The 21,433-nt window shown below is 45.4% G+C and overlaps 1 protein-coding gene across 1 annotated transcript in view; it reads right to left on the reverse strand.

The window, feature by feature from the left end:
- Positions 1-12,694, reverse strand: part of PKIB (cAMP-dependent protein kinase inhibitor beta) — a 244,814-nt gene extending 232,120 nt beyond the window's left edge. The window contains exon 1 of the mRNA XM_077487017.1: positions 12,451-12,694. The gene's annotated coding sequence lies outside the window, so the exon portion shown is untranslated. The remainder of the gene's footprint in view (positions 1-12,450) is intronic.
- Positions 12,695-21,433: the final 8,739 nt, after the last annotated feature.

Raw genomic sequence — 21,433 nt, forward strand, 5'->3', positions numbered from 1 at the left:
ATGCTTTTCTTCAGCAGGGACAGGGAAGCTGGTCAGAGTTGATGGGAAGATGGATGGAGACAAATACAGAGTAAGTTTAGAAGAAAACCTGTTATGCTGCGTACACATGATCGGAATTTTGGTCAGAAAAAGCTTTGATGGTTTTCCTGACGGAATTCCGACGGGATTTCGCTCAAGCTGTTTTGCATACACACGGTCACATCAAATTCCGACCGTCAAGTACGCGGAGATGTACAACACGTACAACGGGACTATAAAAAGAAAGTTCAATACCCAGTAGCCAATAGCTTTCGTCTCGTAGTTGAATCTGAGCATGCGTGAGTTTTTGCGCACCGGAATTGCATACACACAAATGCATTTTTGGATAGGAACTTTTTCCGACCGAAAAATTGAGAACATGCTCTCAATCTTTTGCTGGCTGAAATTCAGCCAGCAAAAGTCCAATGAAGCATACACACGATCGCATTTTCCACCCAAAAGCTCTCATCAGTCTTTTGCTGGCCGAAATTTCGATCATGTGTACGCTGCATTAGCATCTGAAAAAGACTTGAGACTGGGACGGAGGTTCACCTTCCAGCAGGACAAAGACCACAAACATACAGCCAGAGATACAATGGAGTGGTTTAGATCAAAGCATATTTATGAGTTAGAGTGGCCCAGTAAAAGTCCAGACCTAAATCTATTAGAGAATCTGTGGCAACACTTGAAAATTGCTGTTCACAGACACTCTCTAATCTGACAGAGCTTGAGTTATTTTGCAAAGAAGAATGGGTAAAAATGTCACTCTCTATATGTGCTAAGCTGTTAGAGACATACCCAAAAAGACCTGCAGCTTCGAAAGGGGGTTCTACAAAGTATTGACTCAGGGGGGCTGAATACAAATGCACCCCACACTTTTCACATATTTCATTGTAAGAAATTTTGAAAACCATTTATCATTTTCCTTCCACTTCACAATTATGTCACTTTGTGTTTATCCAGCATATAAAATCCCAATAAAAATACATGTATGTTTTACATCATACTTTTTAAAGGCACTGTATGAATATAGAATTTTGTGATCCTTTGTGGTGTGTTCTTTATGAATGGGCTGCCAACGCACCACAACAACGGACAAAAAAAATGCTCACAACCCTTCCTAACATACCACACTACAACACTGGCTGGCACAAGACAAACTGAAGACAAACAGGCTGTTCACATTACAAGGGAATTAGCCACCAGAGTCTATTGAATGTGGTAAGGTTTTACTTTCCAAAGAATACCCAATCACATGCAAGGGAAATAAAAAAATGTTTTGCTTGCACATGTATGGACAATGGAAGTCAACAGAGCTCATTTACTAAGCTCTGGGAAATTCCCTTGCAAAAATCCACTTCCTTGCCAAGTGAACAGCCCATTTACCTTTAACCGCTTGCCTACTGGGCACTTACACTCCCTTCCTGCCCAGGCCATTTTTCAGCTTTCAGCGCTGTCGCACTTTGAATAACAATTGCACGGTCATGCTACACTGTACCCAAACAAATTTTTTATAATTTTCTTCACACAAATAGAGCTTTCTTTTGATGGTATTTAATCACTGTTGGGTTTTTTATTGTTTACAAAAAAAAAAGACCAAAAATATTGAAAAAAAAAATGTTTTTTAATTTTTTTCTGTCAGTAAATTTTGTAACTAAGTCATTTTTCGCCTTCACTGATGTGCACTGATAAGACGGCACTGATGGGCACTGATAGGCTGAACATTGATGAGGTGGCACTGATGTGCACTAATGAGGTGGCACCGATGAGGAGGCACTAATATGCTGCACTTATGGGCACTGATAGGTGGCCCTGATATGTGTCGCTGATGAGCACTGATAGGCACTAATAGGCGGCACTGGTGGGCACTGATAGGTAGTAGTGGAAGCACTGATAGGCGGCACTAGTGGGCACAGTTAGGGGGTGGGCTTTGCAAATTAAAATCCAAGGGGGCATTTTTCCATTGACTAGGATCATCAATGCAAAGGGACAATTTTCATTGTCTGAATTTCTTTTCTGTCCATAACTAGCATTAGCTTTGTTTTATGGTTATTACTGAATGTAAAGTTGTTGTGTAGTGCGGGGCACATTAAAAATGATCTGCTATGCCAAATCTTCTAGGTACACTTCATTACTTTTTTTTTTTTATCATATCTACAGCCTACTGATCATGATAATGTGCTGTAGATATAAAGATTTTTAGCAAAAGACCCATTATTTATTTCAAGAGTTTTTTTCATTGAGAAAGGCTCACTAAGGGTCCATGCACACTGGGCCCCATTCACAAAACCAGATTGCATGCAGTATGTAGGTGTATGGACACATTGGGGGTTATTTACTAAAGGAAAATCCACTTTGTACTGCAAGTGCACTTGGAAGTAAAGTCGCTGTAGATCCGAAAGGGACATGCAAGGAAAATAAACAGCATTGTAGCTTGCACATGATTGGACGATAAAATCAGCAGAGCTTCCACTCATTTACCTCTTAGATTTAGAGCGACTGCACTTCCAAGTGCACTTTCATTGCAAAGTGGATTTGCCTTTCGTAAATAACCCCCCATTGTCCCTAAATATTGCATGTGATCCTGCAACTGTCAATTCACTATACCATTTTGTGGTATTTACCGCAAAACATTCAAAACTGAAGGTAAATACCGCATGAAAAGATGTTAAACTCAATTCACAGAAGGTAATAAATAATTAAATGCATGCAGTAATTAAAGCGATTGTAAGCCCACTTGTTAATTTTCAGCGAGTACAGCGGTACAGCGAGAGCAATAATTCTATCCCCAGACCTCCTCCTGTAACGCAAAACATGCAACCGGTAGAATTTTTTAAATGTCGCCTATGGAGATTTTTAAGGGTAAAAGTTTGTTGCCATTCCATGAGCGGGCGCAATTTTGAAGTGTGACATGTTGGGTATCAATTTACTTGGTGTAACATTTTCTTTCAGAATATAAAAGAAATTGGGCAAACTTTACTGGTGTCCTATTTTTTAATTAAAAAAAGCAGATTTTTTTTTTTTAAAGTGTGCTGGTAAGACCACTGCGCAAATACGGTGTAACAGAAAGTATTGCAACGACTGCCATTTTATTCTCTAGGATGTTAAAAAAAAATGGATAATGTTTGGGGGTTCTAAGTAATTTTCTAGCAAAAAAAAAACAAACAGTTTTTAACTTGTAAACAGCACATCTAAAAAAGAGGCTCGGGCTTAAAATGGTTACTAAATACACTGCAGGGACCAAACTGACTTAGTGAGTTGCCATATTTCTATGTTTTAAACCATTTTACCTGTTTCTTAGCAAAAAAAACTGACTGGGTGTTCTAATACTTCTCCACTGTATCCATCCCACTGGATGTATTTAGACCCCTTTCACACTGCCACGCCCACAGCGTCGGCAGTAAAACACCGCTGTTTTTAGCTGCGTTTTACAGTCAGATTTGCAGCGCATTTTGGCCGCTAGCGGGGTGCTTTTACCCCCTGCTAACAGCCGAGAAAGGGTTAAAACCAACAGAGGCGTTTTGCCGGCGGTATTGCAGCGCTGCCCCATTGATTTCAATGGCGAGCAGCAGCGGAGGAGCAGTAAACACACCGCTCCTTCACCACTCCAAAGAAGCTGCTGGCAGGACTTTTCCTAATGTCCTGCCAGCGCACCACTCCGGTGTGAAAGTCCTCGGGCTTTCACACTGGAGACAATGGTGCAGCAGTTTGAGGGCAGATTGCAGGCACTATTTCTAACGCTATAGCGCCTCCAAAACGCCCTCGGTGTGAAAGGGGTGTAATACAAAAGAAAAAAGGGTGACTAGAATATCAGTCAAAGGGAAGCTGCGTTCACAGGACACGTGGTATACAAAAAACAACTAAGTTCAATACAGTAAATACAAATTATTTTTAAAAATGTGAAATATTGAAAGAAAATATAAAAAAATCACACACGTATACAAATACCCTTCTTCTACAATGGTGTCTTTTTTTACTGGTGGAAGAAGGGTATTTATATATATAGAGATAGAGATAGAGATAGAGATAGATATATAGATAGATAGATAGATACTTTCAATATTTGAAATGTTATTATTTACTTACTATTATTTACTATTTTTTATTTAGATATTTTTTATTTACTTAAAGTATAACCAAGGCTCGGTTCATACTGCCACGACTTTGAATTTGACTTGTGAGACCCCAAGTCGCATGAAATGTACACAGACAGCAATAACTGCCTGACAGGTGTTCTAATCCACCTCCATGCTATCCAAAAGTTTAAAAAATTACCTTTAGTTATACTTGCCGACTGCCTAATTGTAAATGTACCTCATGTTTTTTAACATGTAATACGAGGGTTATGGCTGCAGCTAGCTGCCATAACCTAACCTCAGTATCTTTTTTTTCCTTAGGTGGCTGGCTTTCCGCTAAAAAGTGATCCCAACGACGAATTTGCTGCAAGACCACTTTTATAGACGGTGGTAGAGGTGCCCCCCCCCCCCCACCCCCACCCTCCCACAGCTTCCTGGTTATTTTCGAGTTTACCGTGGCCAGGCTGGGCAGGAGTTGAGTGAGGGCAAGATGGCCACCACTCGGCTATATGCCCTTTGAGGACTGGAGTGACCTCTGATGTCATAAACAAAGGATTTTTTTTCCCCCTAAAGTCAAAATGTCAAAAAAATAATTATTTTCTTTTGCTTTTAAAGGAAAATGAGAGATCTGGGGTCTTTTTGACTCAAGATCTCTCAATAAAGAGGACATGTCCTGCTTAATTCTATTACAAGGGATGTTTACATTGCTTGTAATAGGAATACATGTGATCAAAATAAATATATAAATAAAGGAACAGTGTAAAAATAAAATATAAATAGTAAAATAAAAAAATAAAAATTTAAACTGCCCCATCCCTCCATGCTCAAACGCAGAAGCGAACGCATATGTAAGTCGTGCCCGCATATGTAAACAGTGCTCAAACCACACATGTGAGGTATCGTCGCAATCGCTATGCACAATTTTAAAGCATGACATGTTTACTCAGAATAATATCATCTTTCAAATTATACAAAAAAATATAAAAAAATTGGGGTAATTATTGTGTTTTGTTTTATTTTTTATTTATTTTTTTATGTATTTTTTTTCCCCAAAAAATGTGTTTGAAAGACAGCTGCACGAATACAGTGTGACATAAACTATTGCAAGGACCGCCATTTTATTCTCTACGGTCTCTGATAAAAAATATATATATAATGTTTGGGGGTTCCAAGTAATTTTCTAGCAAAAAATACTTATTTTAACTTTGTGAGCAAAGGCTGGGTCAGCAAGTGGTTAAATAGTTACTAAACCCAATAATATGACAAAAAGATCATCTGAATGACTGAATGATTTGAGTTAGTAACTCTATACAGCAGTCTGATCATCGTACAGTTTGCTCTAATTCCTGGCACATTTACACCTTGCAACAAGCTCTCAGGAGGCTCTAGTTATGTCTGGGTCCATAACCACATCATTTTTTAATCCCCTGAAATCCTATTGGCCTTGATTTCTTATTCCTATAGTACTGCTTGATATACTACTTTAGAAATAAATAATTTGACTATAAAAAATTCAACTAATGTAACAATGAACACTTGATGTAAAAACAAATGGAAGTAAATAGCAATTTAGGCAATGTAAAGTGTGGCTTATATTACCATTAAATTCCATGTAAATTGCTGTATTTTATTACATCCCCGTGTTCATCTATGGCTATTCTGACAGGTAACCCTAGTCCAAATCTGAACTGGACTCTCCCTCAATGGCTGATACAGCAGCGGGCACCATTGGCTCATGCTGCTGTCATTCAAAGTCAGCGAGCCAATGAGGAGAGAGAGGAGGTGAGGCCGAACCGTTTACAGTTTCCAAATTTAAAGCTAGACTCTGGTACAAAAAAGTATCTATATATTTATTTCTGGTACAATATGTTTATTGGAATATAGAAAACAAATGCAACATTCCCTCGCGGGGATACCAAAAGTAGGCTTAGAGCAAAACAGCATGAACAAGTACACATATGAAATATGTTTTAAAGGAAGTGCTATCGATCCACAGGGGCCCTCTGACCAAAGCCAGGGGTCAACATAGAGTGCTGGGCCTAAGGGCTCAGGGGCTGAGGTGTGGATTAAACCACAAAAAATTGATGGAAACAAGTCTTAGACTGTATATTTAAAGAGGTTAAGGGGGAAAAATAAATGTAAAAAAATGGAGGGGGGGTCCAAGGAACAGGGGAGGAGAAAGATAAGAAGAAAGACGAAAGACAGTGGAAGAGGAAGAGAAAGGGAGGAAAAGAGAGAAAGGTCTGCCAGGCTTAGAAATGATTGGGGTAAATTAGACAGGCCTAGGCTGGTCGGATGCAGAGTAGGGAGTATGGAGAGCGTAAGACCACCATAGGGCCCACACCTTGAGAAATTTAGTGTGAGGTTGTGGAGGATACTACTCATCTTCTTATTGATTATGAAGGTCCTTGGTATGAGGAGAGACCCGGGACCGGGCAGTTAAGCAGTGCTAATTTGGCATCTTCACAAATAGGTACATGGAAGAGGGTGAACAACAATCCGAAGACCCTTGACCAGAATCCCACCAGATGGGGGTAGGGCCACCAGATATGAAGTTTGTCTCCTCAATGGCCACATCCCCCTCTATATGTATTTCAATTGGCTGTATAAAATGCTTTTGTTATTTACAAAAATACTGGAGGAACTGGATCCTTCCTAAAATATCAGGAAGTGATCATCTCAGCCCTTTTGTATCTAACCGGCAGCATGAGAGCCATTTTCCAGATGACCCCTCATGTACACCAACACAAAGGTCACCCCAAAAAAGGTATAGTGTCTGTGATAAATGCACCAATCAGGTCTCTGCATCAAGGACTCCTTCCATCGCTACCACACCATAGTAGATTGTTAGTCTAGGGTGCACAGCACGGTACAGTCTAGGATATAGCACGGCACACAATTCTGCACAAGAAGGGTCTCTAGGTATGTTAGATAGTTGGAAAACTATCTATTACATTTTGAGAGATCCTAAAATCAAAGCCTGGAAAGATTATTGTTCTGAAAAGTTAAAGTGCCATTAAACCCAGACTATGAAAAACTCGTTACATGCTAAAAAACAGAATGTACTAACAAAGCCACACAAAAGCATTCATTTTGTGTAGAGTGAAATATACCTGGTTGCTCCCTCCCTTTCTCCATTGCAAACTGAGATTGTATAAACCAGCTGGTGTCCTCAATTTCAGTTTCCTTCTAAGCCTTTCATTCCCTTTTTCTTATCTATGTAGCCCACATGACAATAGGGTCACGCATTCGGAGGGAACCATGATGGGGGTTCAAGTTTGTCCATTCAATAAACTGTGATGCTCATTCCTACTACCCATCTCTGGAAGTCAAGGGAAGCCAATTTTGAGTAAAATGGCAGGACCCGGATCTAAACCTTGCGAACTCGGTTGCATCTGGCAAAGTCTCTTCCTGCTGAGCCACTGTCCAGGGAGCTAGACAGCTCCCTGGACAATTCCTGCCTTGAATCTTGTTTGTCTTGAATTTTGAACTCCTTGCTCCTCCCATGAACTTACTATTTATGTCATGCCCTTGCACTTCCTGTTTGCCGGATTATTGTGCTCCCTGCAGCCAACATCTCTCACTTGTGTCTGCTGCTGCCATCTGTATCTTCGCTATCACTCCTTACCGACTTTTGGTTTGTTCTTCGCCTATGCTCTTGCTTGATCCCAACCTGCAACCACTTATTACCACCAATCTTTGGCTTGTTTACTGACTATGCTTCTGCTTATCCGTATCTGCTTATCTGCTACTGGAACCTGGCTTGCTCACCTCCTGGTGGGGCAACCCTGAAGACCATAACCTGGTACTAACATGCGTCAAAATCCATCTTCACCAACAAGAGCTCTAATGAACATCGGTTAGTACTTAAACTCCGCACCACAGATGATTCCATGTCAACCGCCAGAGCGATTTGCTTCTGTACTTATCCATCTGGTTGGTGTGTGCCTCGCTACTGCTATAGCTACTGGTCTCCGAGCCTGACTCCAGATTGTAACATAAAAAAAAGTGTATCTCTCACCTTTGCCTCCTCACCTTAATTATGCAGCATTAAAGTAGAATTTCCAAACTTTTCATGAAAGGAATGTTAAAAAATAAGCTTATTAAACATATATCATTCAACATCCAACACATTTCAAATGGTTTTGTGTCCTCTTCAACAGAGCAAAGATACAAATTATACATATATTATACAATAGAGATATAAGTTTTATATTCTGCGCTTACCAAGATGGTGATGTGAATATTATTTTAGTTGTATAAACATAAAAAATAGTGAAAAAAAATACATATATGTGTAGGGAACGCTACTCCAAAGAATTAAATACTCAATTCAAACATATGTATATATAATGGAATTGTGCAATTCTAAATCGCATAAAGTTGCAAAACAAGTGAAACCCCAAAAGTGATGTTATTCAAAACAAGTGAGAAAAAAATACAAAAAAATTAATTTAAAAATAAAAAATTAAAGGTATTTTGAAGTCCACAGAACAAAAACATAAATTAAGTAATGGTGAATATTCATATATGATTCCAATGCAGCACCTGGATGTCTGCAATGATTAATAGTGGGTGCTTTTACATCCCAGCGGAGAAGGATAAAAAACAGATGGCCTCTTACCGGACAAGATGGACCCCAAATTATACTGATCAAACAGGTCAAATTGGTTAACACATTGATCACCTGTGATGTTCCACCCAGTCGGCACTAATATTAATCACTCTCCTCCACCAGAAATCTATTGTTATCTATTGTTGTTTATTTACACTATAATGATTTTATAACCATTAAACATTTTTGATGAAGGATGAGGCACCAATAGATTTTGTCTATTAAAATGATTAAGTACAGTATCTCACAAAAGTGAGTACAGCCCTCACATTTTTGTTAATATCTTAGTATATTTTTTTATGTGACAACACTGAATAAATAACACTAATAACAATGTAAAGTACGAAGTATACAGCTTGTATAAAAGTGTAAATTTACTGTCCACTCAAAATAACTCAACACGCAGCCATTAATGTCTAAACCGCTCGCAACAAAAATGAGTACACATCTAAGTGAAAATGCCCAAATTGGGCCCAAAGTGTCAATATTTTGTGTGGCCACTGTTATTTTCCAGCACTGCCTTAACCCTCTTGGGCATGGAGTTCACCAGAGCTTCACAGGTTGCCACTGGAGTCCTCTTCCACTCCTCCCCGATGACATCACAGAGCTGGTGAATGTTAGAGACCTTGCGCTCATCCACCTTTTGGGTCGTTATCCTGTTGGACTAATGCCCTGCGGCCCAGTCTCTGAAGGGAGGGGATCATGCTCTGCTTCAGTATGTCACAGTACATGTTGGCATTCATGGTTCCCTCAATGAACTGTAGCTCCCCAGTGCTGGCAGCACTCATGTAGCCTCAGACCATGGCACTCCCACCACTATGTTTGACTGTAGGCAAGACACACTTGTCTTTGTACTCCTCACATGGTTGCCACCACACATTCTTGACATCACCTGAACCAAAAAAGTTTATTTTGGTTCCAGTAATCCATGTCCTTAGTCTGCTTGTCTTCAGCAAACTGTTTGCTGGCTTTCTTGTCTTTAGAAGAGGCTACCATCTGGGACGACAACCATGCAAACCAATGTGATGCAGCGTGCGATATATGGTCTGAGCACTGACAGGCTGACCCCCCACCCCTCCAACCTATGCAGCAATGCTGGCAACACTCATACATCTATTTCCAAAGACAACCTCTGGATATGATACTGAGCACGTACACTCAACTTCTTTGGCTGACCATGGCGAGGCCTGTTTTGAGCGGAACCTGTCCTGTTAAACCGCTGTATGGTCTTGGCCACCATGCTGCAGCTCAGTTTCAAGGTCTTGGCAACCTTCTTATAGCCTAGGTCATCTTTATGTAGAGCAACAATAAAATTTTTCAGATCCTCAGAGAGTTTTTTTGCCATTAGGTGCCATGTTGGACTTCCAGTGACCAGTATGAGAGAGTAAAAGAGCGATAACACCAAATTTAACACTGCTCCCCATTCACACATGAGACCTTGTAACACTAACAAGTCACATGACACCGGGGAGGGAAAATGGCTAATTGGGCCCAATTTTGACATTTTCACACAGGGGTGTACTCACTTTTGTTGCCAAAGGTATAGACATTAATAGCTGCGTGTTGAGTTATTTTGAAGCGACAACAAATTTACACTTTTATACAAGCTGTATACTCAGTACTTTACATTGTTATTAGTGTTATTTCTTTAGTGCTGTCACATAAAAAGATATAGTAAGATATTGACAAAAATGTGAGGGGTGTACTCTATTTTGTGAGACACGGTACTTAATCATTTTACCAGACAAAATCTGTTGGTGCCTCATCCTTCATCAAAAATGTTTAATGGTTATAAAATCATTATAGTATAAATAAACAACAATAGATAATACATAGTTATGTGTCCTTTGGGTCTTTCCATAGCTCTATTTTATTCTGTCCTCTACATGTTTTTTAATCCACTTGGCATATGACATTAAAGGGATTGTAAAGTGAATTTTTTTTTTTTAAATAACAAACATGTTATACTTACCTCCACTGTGCAGCTCGTTTTGCACCAAGTGGCCCCGAACCTGCTGTTGTGGGGTCCCTTGGTGGCTGTCTCGGCTTCCTCCCGCAGGTGCTTCTCACGTTCATGCGAGCTCCCTCGCATGGTGAGAAGCATCTGCGGGCGCGCTCCCGTGATACAGCCGGCGGCTATAGCCGCTCGCTGTATCACACGGCCCCGCCCCCCTGCGCTCCACGTCAGTGGATGTGATTGACAGCAGCGCGAGCCAATGGCTGCGCTGCTTTCCATACATTAACTCCAGCCAATCAGTAGCCAGGCTGAACGGTGGAAAGGACGTCGGGGGACGAGCGCGGGACTTTCGAAGGGTGAGGTAAGTAAAACGGGGGGGCTGGGGGCGCAGGCAGTGTCAGATGTTTTTTCACATTACCATTTACCTTTACAACCCCTTTAAGCAATTTTTTTTTTTTCGTTGCTTTAATTTCTGCCCCGGCAACTTTTACACTCAGCTCAGCCAGTTTGTGCTCAACTACTCCTTTTTAAACTCCCAGCCATGGGGGAAAAAAATGAAAGTTATGCCCCGACTACACGATCGGAAATTCCGTCAGCAAACGTCCGATGTGAGCTTTTGGTCGGCAATTCCGACCGTGTGTATGCTCCGTCGGACTTTCGCTGGCGGAATTCCCGCCAGCAAAAGATTGAGAGCAGGTTCTCAATTTTTCGGTTGGAAAAAGTTCCTATCCCAAAAGGCATTTGCGTGTATGCAATTCCGGTGCGCAAAAACTCACGCATGCTCAGATTCAACTACGAGATGGAAGCTATTGGCTACTGGGTATTGAACTTCATTCTCTAGTCCCGTCGTACGCGAAATTCCGATAGTCTGTATAATTAGACGCATGCTCTGAAGCATTGAACTTCATTTTCTCAGCTCGTCGTAGTGTTGTACATCACCGTGTTCTTGACGGTCGAAAGTTCAGAGAACTTGTGAGACCATGTGTATGCAAGCCAAGCTTGAGCGGAATTCCGTCGGAAAAACCATCCAAGATTTTTCCGATGGAAATTCCGATCAGTGTGTATTAAGTTGAGCAAGCGGTGGCGAGCGAGGAGGTAAGGTGACTTTAACACACCACATTTACATGAATCGGTCAAAAAGCTATGAAATACTTTGTAGAAAAAAAAAAAACGTGCATTGAAAGATAATTATATAAATCTATTATTCATTTTTGTTTCTAATGAATCTCGCCAACATGATTTAATAAGCAACATTACACTTCTTCCTAAAAATATATATATATATATCAAAAGATCAATTATGTTAATTATACTATACATTAAAAAAGAAACTTTATGAAATTTTTTGTATATTAAGGGGCAAAGCTTATTCTCGTAGGTTAGAATGGAATGTGCTCTACGGTAAGATGTGCACAAATAACCATGAAAAACACTGGGCAAGGACATCGGTACAATACACAAACACGTAACCTCTGCGCTCTGAATCTCTCATGCTTATTTTTTACACGCTAGCAGCTAAGGCATCCTTTAACACCAGTATGAATGAAATAATCTTCCTCACCTCCTCCTTTTCTTTCCATTTGCCATCTGTTGAGTCTAAATTTCAGTTTATTACAGAAGGTAGAAATGCACTGCCTTTTTTAATCAAATAAAGATTAGATATTAAATTGCGCACACACACATTATATATATATATATATATATATATATATATATATATATATATATATATATACACCTCTACGGTTGCTAATCCATGGTCAAGTTGTGATGTAGTCACTCACCAATGAGATGATCAGTATGGACAATGTGGGACTGTGTGCCCCTCTTGACTCAGAAGCGTTCAGCCTTTACAATCCAGACCTCTGCAGATAGCTGTGGAGGTCATTTTTTTAGCAGCACAGCCTCAGAATGTAAAAGCACAGCAGCCGCACACAGCTTCCCTGCGTCTCCTGAGACACCGCTACACTTGTAATCCAACATACACCTTTACTTTGAGTCAACTGTCTTTATTATGTGACTTGAATGGACAGATTCCCCCCCTTCCCTCCCCTGTCTAGGCAATGAGCGATTCCAGCAAAATCATCGCACTGCCATCAAGTGGACGTAGAAATAATATTTGCTTTTACATTTCTGCCGTGTGAAGCGACTTCACCTGTGGCTTAGCTAATATGAATCATGCGTTGGACCTTCTACGCCAAATCTTTGGCCACGTTTCCAGTGCAGGATAATATGGATTTTTATTAGGATATAATAACAAGAGGTAACAGAATACTGTAAAGGAAAAAAAATTGGATGCAAAATCACAACAAAATGTAAAAAGCATGAGTCAAGGGCTGTAAGGATGGAAGGAGGGGGGTGAGATGTAATTTAAATCGCCTGTTGATTTTTTATTTAACGTGCATTGCAATGCAGCTGGTTAATGTATCATAGCTTCCAATTGTTCCTGATTTGGAGCTACTGTCCCTGATTTGGAGGGACTGTCCCTGATTTGGGGGGACTGTCCCTGATTTGGAGCTACTGTCCCTGATTTGGTGGGACTGTCCCTGATTTGGACGGACTGTCCCTGATTTGGAGCTACTGTCCCTGATTTGGGGGGACTGTCCCTGATTTGGAGCTACTGTCCCTGATTTGGGGGGACTGTCCCTGATTTGGAGCTACTGTCCCTGATTTGGGGGGACTGTCCCTGATTTGGAGCTACTGTCCCTGATTTGGGGGGACTGTCCCTGATTTGGAGCTACTGTCCCTGATTTGGGGGGACTGTCCCTGATTTGGAGCTACTGTCCCTGATTTGGAGCTACTGTCCCTGATTTGGGGGGACTGTCCCTGATTTGGAGCTACTGTCCCTGATTTGGGGGGACTGTCCCTGATTTGGACGGACTGTCCCTGATTTGGAGCTACTGTCCCTGATTTGGGGGGACTGTCCCTGATTTGGGGGGACTGTCCCTGATTTGGACGGACTGTCCCTGATTTGGAGCTACTGTCCCTGATTTGGGGGGACTGTCCATGATTTGGAGCTACTGTCCCTGATTTGGGGGGACTGTCCCTGATTTGGAGCTACTGTCCCTGATTTGGGGGGACTGTCCCTGATTTGGAGGGACTGTCCCTGATATGGGGGGATTTGTACAGAGAGAAGAGCTGGGGGAGATTTGTACAGAGAGGAGAGCTGGGGGGATTTGTACAGAGAGGGAAGCCGGGAGATTTGAGCTACTGTCCCTGATTTGGGGTGATTTATGATGAGAGGAGAGCTGGGGGGATTTGTGATGAGAGGAGAGCTGGGGGGGATTTGTGATGAGAGGAGAGCTGGGGGGGGATTTGTGATGAGAGGAGAGCTGGGGGGATTTATGATGAGAGGAGAGCTGGGGGGATTTATGATGAGAGGAGAGCTGGGGGGGTTTGTGATGAGAGGGGAGCTGGGGGGGATTTGTGATGAGAGGAGAGCTGGGGGGGATTTGTGATGAGAGGAGAGCTTGGGGGATTTATGATGAGAGGAGAGCTGGGGGGGGGGATTTGTGATGAGAGGAGAGCTGGGGGGGATTTGTGATGAGAGGAGAGCTAGGGGATTTGTGATGAGAGGAGAGCTGGGGGGGATTTGTGATGAGAGGAGAGCTGGGGGGATTTGTGATGAGAGGAGAGCTGGTGGGATTTGTGATGAGAGGAGATCTTGGGGGATTTGTGATGAGAGGAGATCTGGGGGGATTTGTGATGAGAGGAGAGCTGGGGGGATTTATGATGAGAGGAGAGCTTGGGGGATTTATGATGAGAGGAGAGCTGGGGGGGATTTGTGATGAGAGGAGAGCTGGGGGGGATTTGTGATGAGAGGAGAGCTGGGGGGGATTTGTGATGAGAGGAGAGCTAGGGGATTTGTGATGAGAGGAGAGCTGGGGGGGATTTGTGATGAGAGGAGAGCTGGGGGGATTTGTGATGAGAGGAGAGCTGGTGGGATTTGTGATGAGAGGAGATCTTGGGGGATTTGTGATGAGAGGAGATCTGGGGGGATTTGTGATAAGAGGAGAGCTGGGGGGATTTGTGATGAGAGGAGAGTTGGGGGATTTGTGATGAGAGAAGAGCTGGGGGGGTTTGAGATGAGAGGAGAGCTGGGGGGATTTGTGATGAGGTTAGAGCTGGGGGATTTGTGATGAGAGGAGAGCTGGGGGGATTTGGGATGAGAGGAGATCTGGGGGGATTTGTGATGAGAGGAGAGCTGGGGGGATTTGTGATGAGAGGAGATCTGCTGGGATTTGTGATGAGGTTAGAGCTGGGGGGATTTGTGATGAGAGGAGAGCTGGGGGGATTTGTGATGAGAGGAGAGCTGGGGGGATTTGGGATGAGAGGAGATCTGGGGGGATTTGTGATGAGAGGAGAGCTGGGGGGATTTGTGATGAGAGGAGAGTTGGGGGATTTGTGATAAGAGGAGATCTGGGGGGATTTGTGATGAGGTTAGAGCTGGGGGGATTTGTGATGAGTGGAGAGTTGGGGGATTTGGGATGAGAGGAGAGCTGGTGGGATTTATGATGAGAGGAGAGCTGGGGGATCTGTGGTGAGGGTGAGAGGAGAGCTGGGGGGATTTGTGATGAGAGGAGAGCTGGGGGGATTTATGATGCGAGGAGAGCTGGGGGGATTTGTGATGAGAGGAGAACTGGGGGGATTTGTGATGAAAGGAGAGCTGGTGAGATTTATGATGAGAGGAGAGCTGGTGAGATTTATGATGAGAGGAGAGCTGGGGGATCTGTGGTGAGGGTGAGAGGAGAACTGGGGGGATTTGTGATGAGGAGAGCTGGGGGGATTTATGATGCGAGGAGAGCTGGGGGGATTTGTGATGAGAGGAGAGCTGGGGGGATTTATGATGAGAGGAGAGCTGGGGGGGATTTGTGATGAGAGGAGAGCTGGGGGGATTTGTGATATTTGTGATGAGAGGAGAGCTGGTGGGATTTATGATGAGAGGAGAGCTGGGGGGATTTATGATGAGAGGAGAGCTGGGGGGATTTGTGATGAGAGGAGAGCTGGGGGGGATTTGTGATGAGAGGAGAGCTGGGGGGGGATTTGTGATGAGAGGAGAGCTGGGGGGATTTATGATGAGAGGAGAGCTGGGGGGATTTATGATTAGAGGAGAGCTGGGGGGGTTTGTGATGAGAGGAGAGCTGGGGGGGATTTGTGATGAGAGGAGAGCTGGGGGGGATTTGTGATGAGAGGAGAGCTTGGGGGATTTATGATGAGAGGAGAGCTGGGGGGGATTTGTGATGAGAGGAGAGCTGGGGGGGATTTGTGATGAGAGGAGAGCTGGGGGGATTTGTGATGAGAGGAGAGCTGGTGGGATTTGTGATGAGAGGAGATCTTGGGGGATTTGTGATGAGAGGAGATCTGGGGGGATTTGTGATGAGAGGAGAGCTGGGGGGATTTATGATGAGAGGAGAGCTTGGGGGATTTATGATGAGAGGAGAGCTGGGGGGGATTTGTGATGAGAGGAGAGCTGGGGGGGATTTGTGATGAGAGGAGAGCTAGGGGATTTGTGATGAGAGGAGAGCTGGGGGGGATTTGTGATGAGAGGAGAGCTGGGGGGATTTGTGATGAGAGAAGAGCTGGTGGGATTTGTGATGAGAGGAGATCTTGGGGGATTTGTGATGAGAGGAGATCTGGGGGGATTTGTGATGAGAGGAGAGCTGGGGGGATTTGTGATGAGAGGAGAGTTGGGGGATTTGTGATGAGAGAAGAGCTGGGGGGATTTGAGATGAGAGGAGAGCTGGGGGGATTTGTGATGAGGTTAGAGCTGGGGGATTTGTGATGAGAGGAGAGCTGGGGGGATTTGGGATGAGAGGAGATCTGGGGGGATTTGGGATGAGAAGAGATCTGGGGGGATTTGTGATGAGGAGAGCTGGGGGGATTTGTGATGAGAGGAGATCTGCTGGGATTTGTGATGAGGTTAGAGCTGGGGGGATTTGTGATGAGAGGAGAGCTGGGGGGATTTGTGATGAGAGGAGAGCTGGGGGGATTTGGGATGAGAGGAGATCTGGGGGGATTTGTGATGAGAGGAGAGCTGGGGGGATTTGTGATGAGAGGAGAGTTGGGGGATTTGTGATAAGAGGAGATGTGGGGGGATTTGTGATGAGAGGAGATCTGCTGGGATTTGTGATGAGGTTATAGCTGGGGGGATTTGTGATGAGAGGAGAGCTGGGGGGATTTGTGATGAGAGGAGAGCTGGGGGGATTTGGGATGAGAGGAGATCTGGGGGGATTTGTGATGAGAGGAGAGCTGGGGGGATTTGGGATGAGAGGAGATCTGGGGGGATTTGTGATGAGAGGAGAGCTGGGGGGATTTGTGATGAGAGGAGAGTTGGGGGATTTGTGATAAGAGGAGATGTGGGGGGATTTGTGATGAGAGGAGATCTGCTGGGATTTGTGATGAGGTTATAGCTGGGGGGATTTGTGATGAGAGGAGAGCTGGGGGGATTTGTGATGAGAGGAGAGCTGGGGGGATTTGGGATGAGAGGAGATCTGGGGGGATTTGTGATGAGAGGAGAGCTGGGGGGATTTGTGATGAGAGGAGAGTTGGGGGATTTGTGATAAGAGGAGAGCTGGGGGGATTTGTGATGAGAGGAGATCTGCTGGGATTTGTGATGAGGTTAGAGCTGGGGGGATTTGTGATGAGAGGAGAGCTGGGGGGATTTGTGATGAGAGGAGAGCTGGGGGGATTTGGGATGAGAGGAGATCTGGGGGGATTTGTGATGAGAGGAGAGCTGGGGGGATTTGTGATGAGAGGAGAGTTGGGGGATTTGTGATGAGAGGAGAGCTGGTGGGATTTGTGATGAGAGGAGATCTTGGGGGATTTGTGATGAGAGGAGATCTGGGGGGATTTGTGATGAGAGGAGAGCTGGGGGGATTTATGATGAGAGGAGAGCTTGGGGGATTTATGATGAGAGGAGAGCTGGGGGGGATTTGTGATGAGAGGAGAGCTGGGGGGGATTTGTGATGAGAGGAGAGCTAGGGGATTTGTGATGAGAGGAGAGCTGGGGGGGATTTGTGATGAGAGGAGAGCTGGGGGGATTTGTGATGAGAGGAGAGCTGGTGGGATTTGTGATGAGAGGAGATCTTGGGGGATTTGTGATGAGAGGAGATCTGGGGGGATTTGTGATAAGAGGAGAGCTGGGGGGATTTGTGATGAGAGGAGAGTTGGGGGATTTGTGATGAGAGAAGAGCTGGGGGGGGTTGAGATGAGAGGAGAGCTGGGGGGATTTGTGATGAGGTTAGAGCTGGGGGATTTGTGATGAGAGGAGAGCTGGGGGGATTTGGGATGAGAGGAGATCTGGGGGGATTTGTGATGAGAGGAGAGCTGGGGGGATTTGTGATGAGAGGAGATCTGCTGGGATTTGTGATGAGGTTAGAGCTGGGGGGATTTGTGATGAGAGGAGAGCTGGGGGGATTTGTGATGAGAGGAGAGCTGGGGGGATTTGGGATGAGAGGAGATCTGGGGGGATTTGTGATGAGAGGAGAGCTGGGGGGATTTGTGATGAGAGGAGAGTTGGGGGATTTGTGATAAGAGGAGATCTGGGGGGATTTGTGATGAGGTTAGAGCTGGGGGGATTTGTGATGAGTGGAGAGTTGGGGGATTTGGGATGAGAGGAGAGCTGGTGGGATTTATGATGATAGGAGAGCTGGGGGATCTGTGGTGAGGGTGAGAGGAGAGCTGGGGGGATTTGTGATGAGAGGAGAGCTGGGGGGATTTATGATGCGAGGAGAGCTGGGGGGATTTGTGATGAGAGGAGAACTGGGGGGATTTGTGATGAGAGGAGAGCTGGGGGGATTTATGATGAAAGGAGAGCTGGTGAGATTTATGATGAGAGGAGAGCTGGGGGATCTGTGGTGAGGGTGAGAGGAGAACTGGGGGGATTTGTGATGAGGAGAGCTGGGGGTATTTATGATGCGAGGAGAGCTGGGGGGATTTGTGATGAGAGGAGAGCTGGGGGGATTTATGATGAGAGGAGAGCTGGGGGGGATTTGTGATGAGAGGAGAGCTGGGGGGATTTGTGATATTTGTGATGAGAGGAGAGCTGGGGGGATTTATGATGAGAGGAGAGCTGGGGGGATTTATGATGAGAGGAGAGCTGGGGGGGATTTGTGATGAGAGGAGAGCTGGGGGGGATTTATGATGAGAGGAGAGCTGGGGGGATTTGTGATGAGAGGAGAGCTGGGGGGGATTTGTGATGAGAGGAGAGCTGGGGGGGGATTTGTGATGAGAGGAGAGCTGGGGGGATTTATGATGAGAGGAGAGCTGGGGGGATTTATGATTAGAGGAGAGCTGGGGGGGTTTGTGATGAGAGGAGAGCTGGGGGGATTTGTGATGAGAGGAGAGCTGGGGGGGATTTGTGATGAGAGGAGAGCTTGGGGGATTTATGAGGAGAGGAGAGCTGGGGGGGATTTGTGATGAGAGGAGAGCTGGGGGGGATTTGTGATGAGAGGAGAGCTGGGGGGATTTGTGATGAGAGGAGAGCTGGTGGGATTTGTGATGAGAGGAGATCTTGGGGGATTTGTGATGAGAGGAGATCTGGGGGGATTTATGATGAGAGGAGAGCTTGGGGGATTTATGATGAGAGGAGAGCTGGGGGGGATTTGTGATGAGAGGAGAGCTGGGGGGGATTTGTGATGAGAGGAGAGCTAGGGGATTTGTGATGAGAGGAGAGCTGGGGGGGATTTGTGATGAGAGGAGAGCTGGGGGGATTTGTGATGAGAGAAGAGCTGGTGGGATTTGTGATGAGAGGAGATCTTGGGGGATTTGTGATGAGAGGAGATCTGGGGGGATTTGTGATGAGAGGAGAGCTGGGGGGATTTGTGATGAGAGGAGAGTTGGGGGATTTGTGATGAGAGAAGAGCTGGGGGGATTTGAGATGAGAGGAGAACTGGGGGGATTTGTGATGAGAGGAGATCTTGGGGGATTTGTGATGAGAGGAGAGCTGGGGGGATTTGTGATGAGAGGAGAGCTGGGGGGATTTGTGATGAGAGGAGAGTTGGGGGGATTTGTGATGAGGTTAGAGCTGGGGGGATTTGTGATGAGAGGAGAGTTGGGGGGATTTGTGATGAGAGGAGAGCTGGGGGGATTTGTGATGAGAGGAGAGCTGGGGGGATTTGTGATGAGAGGAGAGTTGGGGGGATTTGTGATGAGAGGAGAGCTGGGGGGATTTGTGATGAGAGGAGAGCTGGGGGGATTTGTGATGAGAGGAGAGCTGGGGCGATTTGTGATGAGAGGAGAGCTGGGGGGGATTTGTGATGAGAGGAGAGCTGGGGCGATTTGTGATGAGAGGAGAGTTGGGGGATTTGTGATGAGAGAAGAGCTGGGGGGGGTTGAGATGAGAGGAGAGCTGGGGGGATTTGTGATGAGGTTAGAGCTGGGGGATTTGTGATGAGAGGAGAGCTGGGGGGATTTGGGATGAGAGGAGATCTGGGGGGATTTGTGATGAGAGGAGAGCTGGGGGGATTTGTGATGAGAGGAGATCTGCTGGGATTTGTGATGAGGTTAGAGCTGGGGGGATTTGTGATGAGAGGAGAGCTGGGGGGATTTGTGATGAGAGGAGAGCTGGGGGGATTTGGGATGAGAGGAGATCTGGGGGGATTTGTGATGAGAGGAGAGCTGGGGGGATTTGTGATGAGAGGAGAGTTGGGGGATTTGTGATAAGAGGAGATCTGGGGGGATTTGTGATGAGGTTAGAGCTGGGGGGATTTGTGATGAGTGGAGAGTTGGGGGATTTGGGATGAGAGGAGAGCTGGTGGGATTTATGATGAGAGGAGAGCTGGGGGATCTGTGGTGAGGGTGAGAGGAGAGCTGGGGGGATTTGTGATGAGAGGAGAGCTGGGGGGATTTATGATGCGAGGAGAGCTGGGGGGATTTGTGATGAGAGGAGAACTGGGGGGATTTGTGATGAGAGGAGAGCTGGGGGGATTTATGATGAAAGGAGAGCTGGTGAGATTTATGATGAGAGGAGAGCTGGGGGATCTGTGGTGAGGGTGAGAGGAGAACTGGGGGGATTTGTGATGAGGAGAGCTGGGGGTATTTATGATGCGAGGAGAGCTGGGGGGATTTGTGATGAGAGGAGAGCTGGGGGGATTTATGATGAGAGGAGAGCTGGGGGGGATTTGTGATGAGAGGAGAGCTGGGGGGATTTGTGATATTTGTGATGAGAGGAGAGCTGGGGGGATTTATGATGAGAGGAGAGCTGGGGGGATTTATGATGAGAGGAGAGCTGGGGGGGATTTGTGATGAGAGGAGAGCTGGGGGGGATTTGTGATGAGAGGAGAGCTGGGGGGGATTTATGATGAGAGGAGAGCTGGGGGGGATTTGTGATGAGAGGAGAGCTGGGGGGGGATTTGTGATGAGAGGAGAGCTGGGGGGGGATTTGTGATGAGAGGAGAGCTGGGGGGATTTATGATGAGAGGAGAGCTGGGGGGATTTATGATTAGAGGAGAGCTGGGGGGGTTTGTGATGAGAGGAGAGCTGGGGGGGATTTGTGATGAGAGGAGAGCTGGGGGGGATTTGTGATGAGAGGAGAGCTTGGGGGATTTATGAGGAGAGGAGAGCTGGGGGGGATTTGTGATGAGAGGAGAGCTGGGGGGGATTTGTGATGAGAGGAGAGCTGGGGGGATTTGTGATGAGAGGAGAGCTGGTGGGATTTGTGATGAGAGGAGATCTTGGGGGATTTGTGATGAGAGGAGATCTGGGGGGATTTATGATGAGAGGAGAGCTTGGGGGATTTATGATGAGAGGAGAGCTGGGGGGGATTTG

This window comes from Lithobates pipiens, unplaced genomic scaffold, assembly GCF_037356315.1.
Source record: "Lithobates pipiens isolate NorthernLeopardFrog02 unplaced genomic scaffold, aLitPip1_a1.2 Scaffold_18, whole genome shotgun sequence".
Lineage (NCBI taxonomy): Eukaryota > Metazoa > Chordata > Amphibia > Anura > Ranidae > Lithobates > Lithobates pipiens.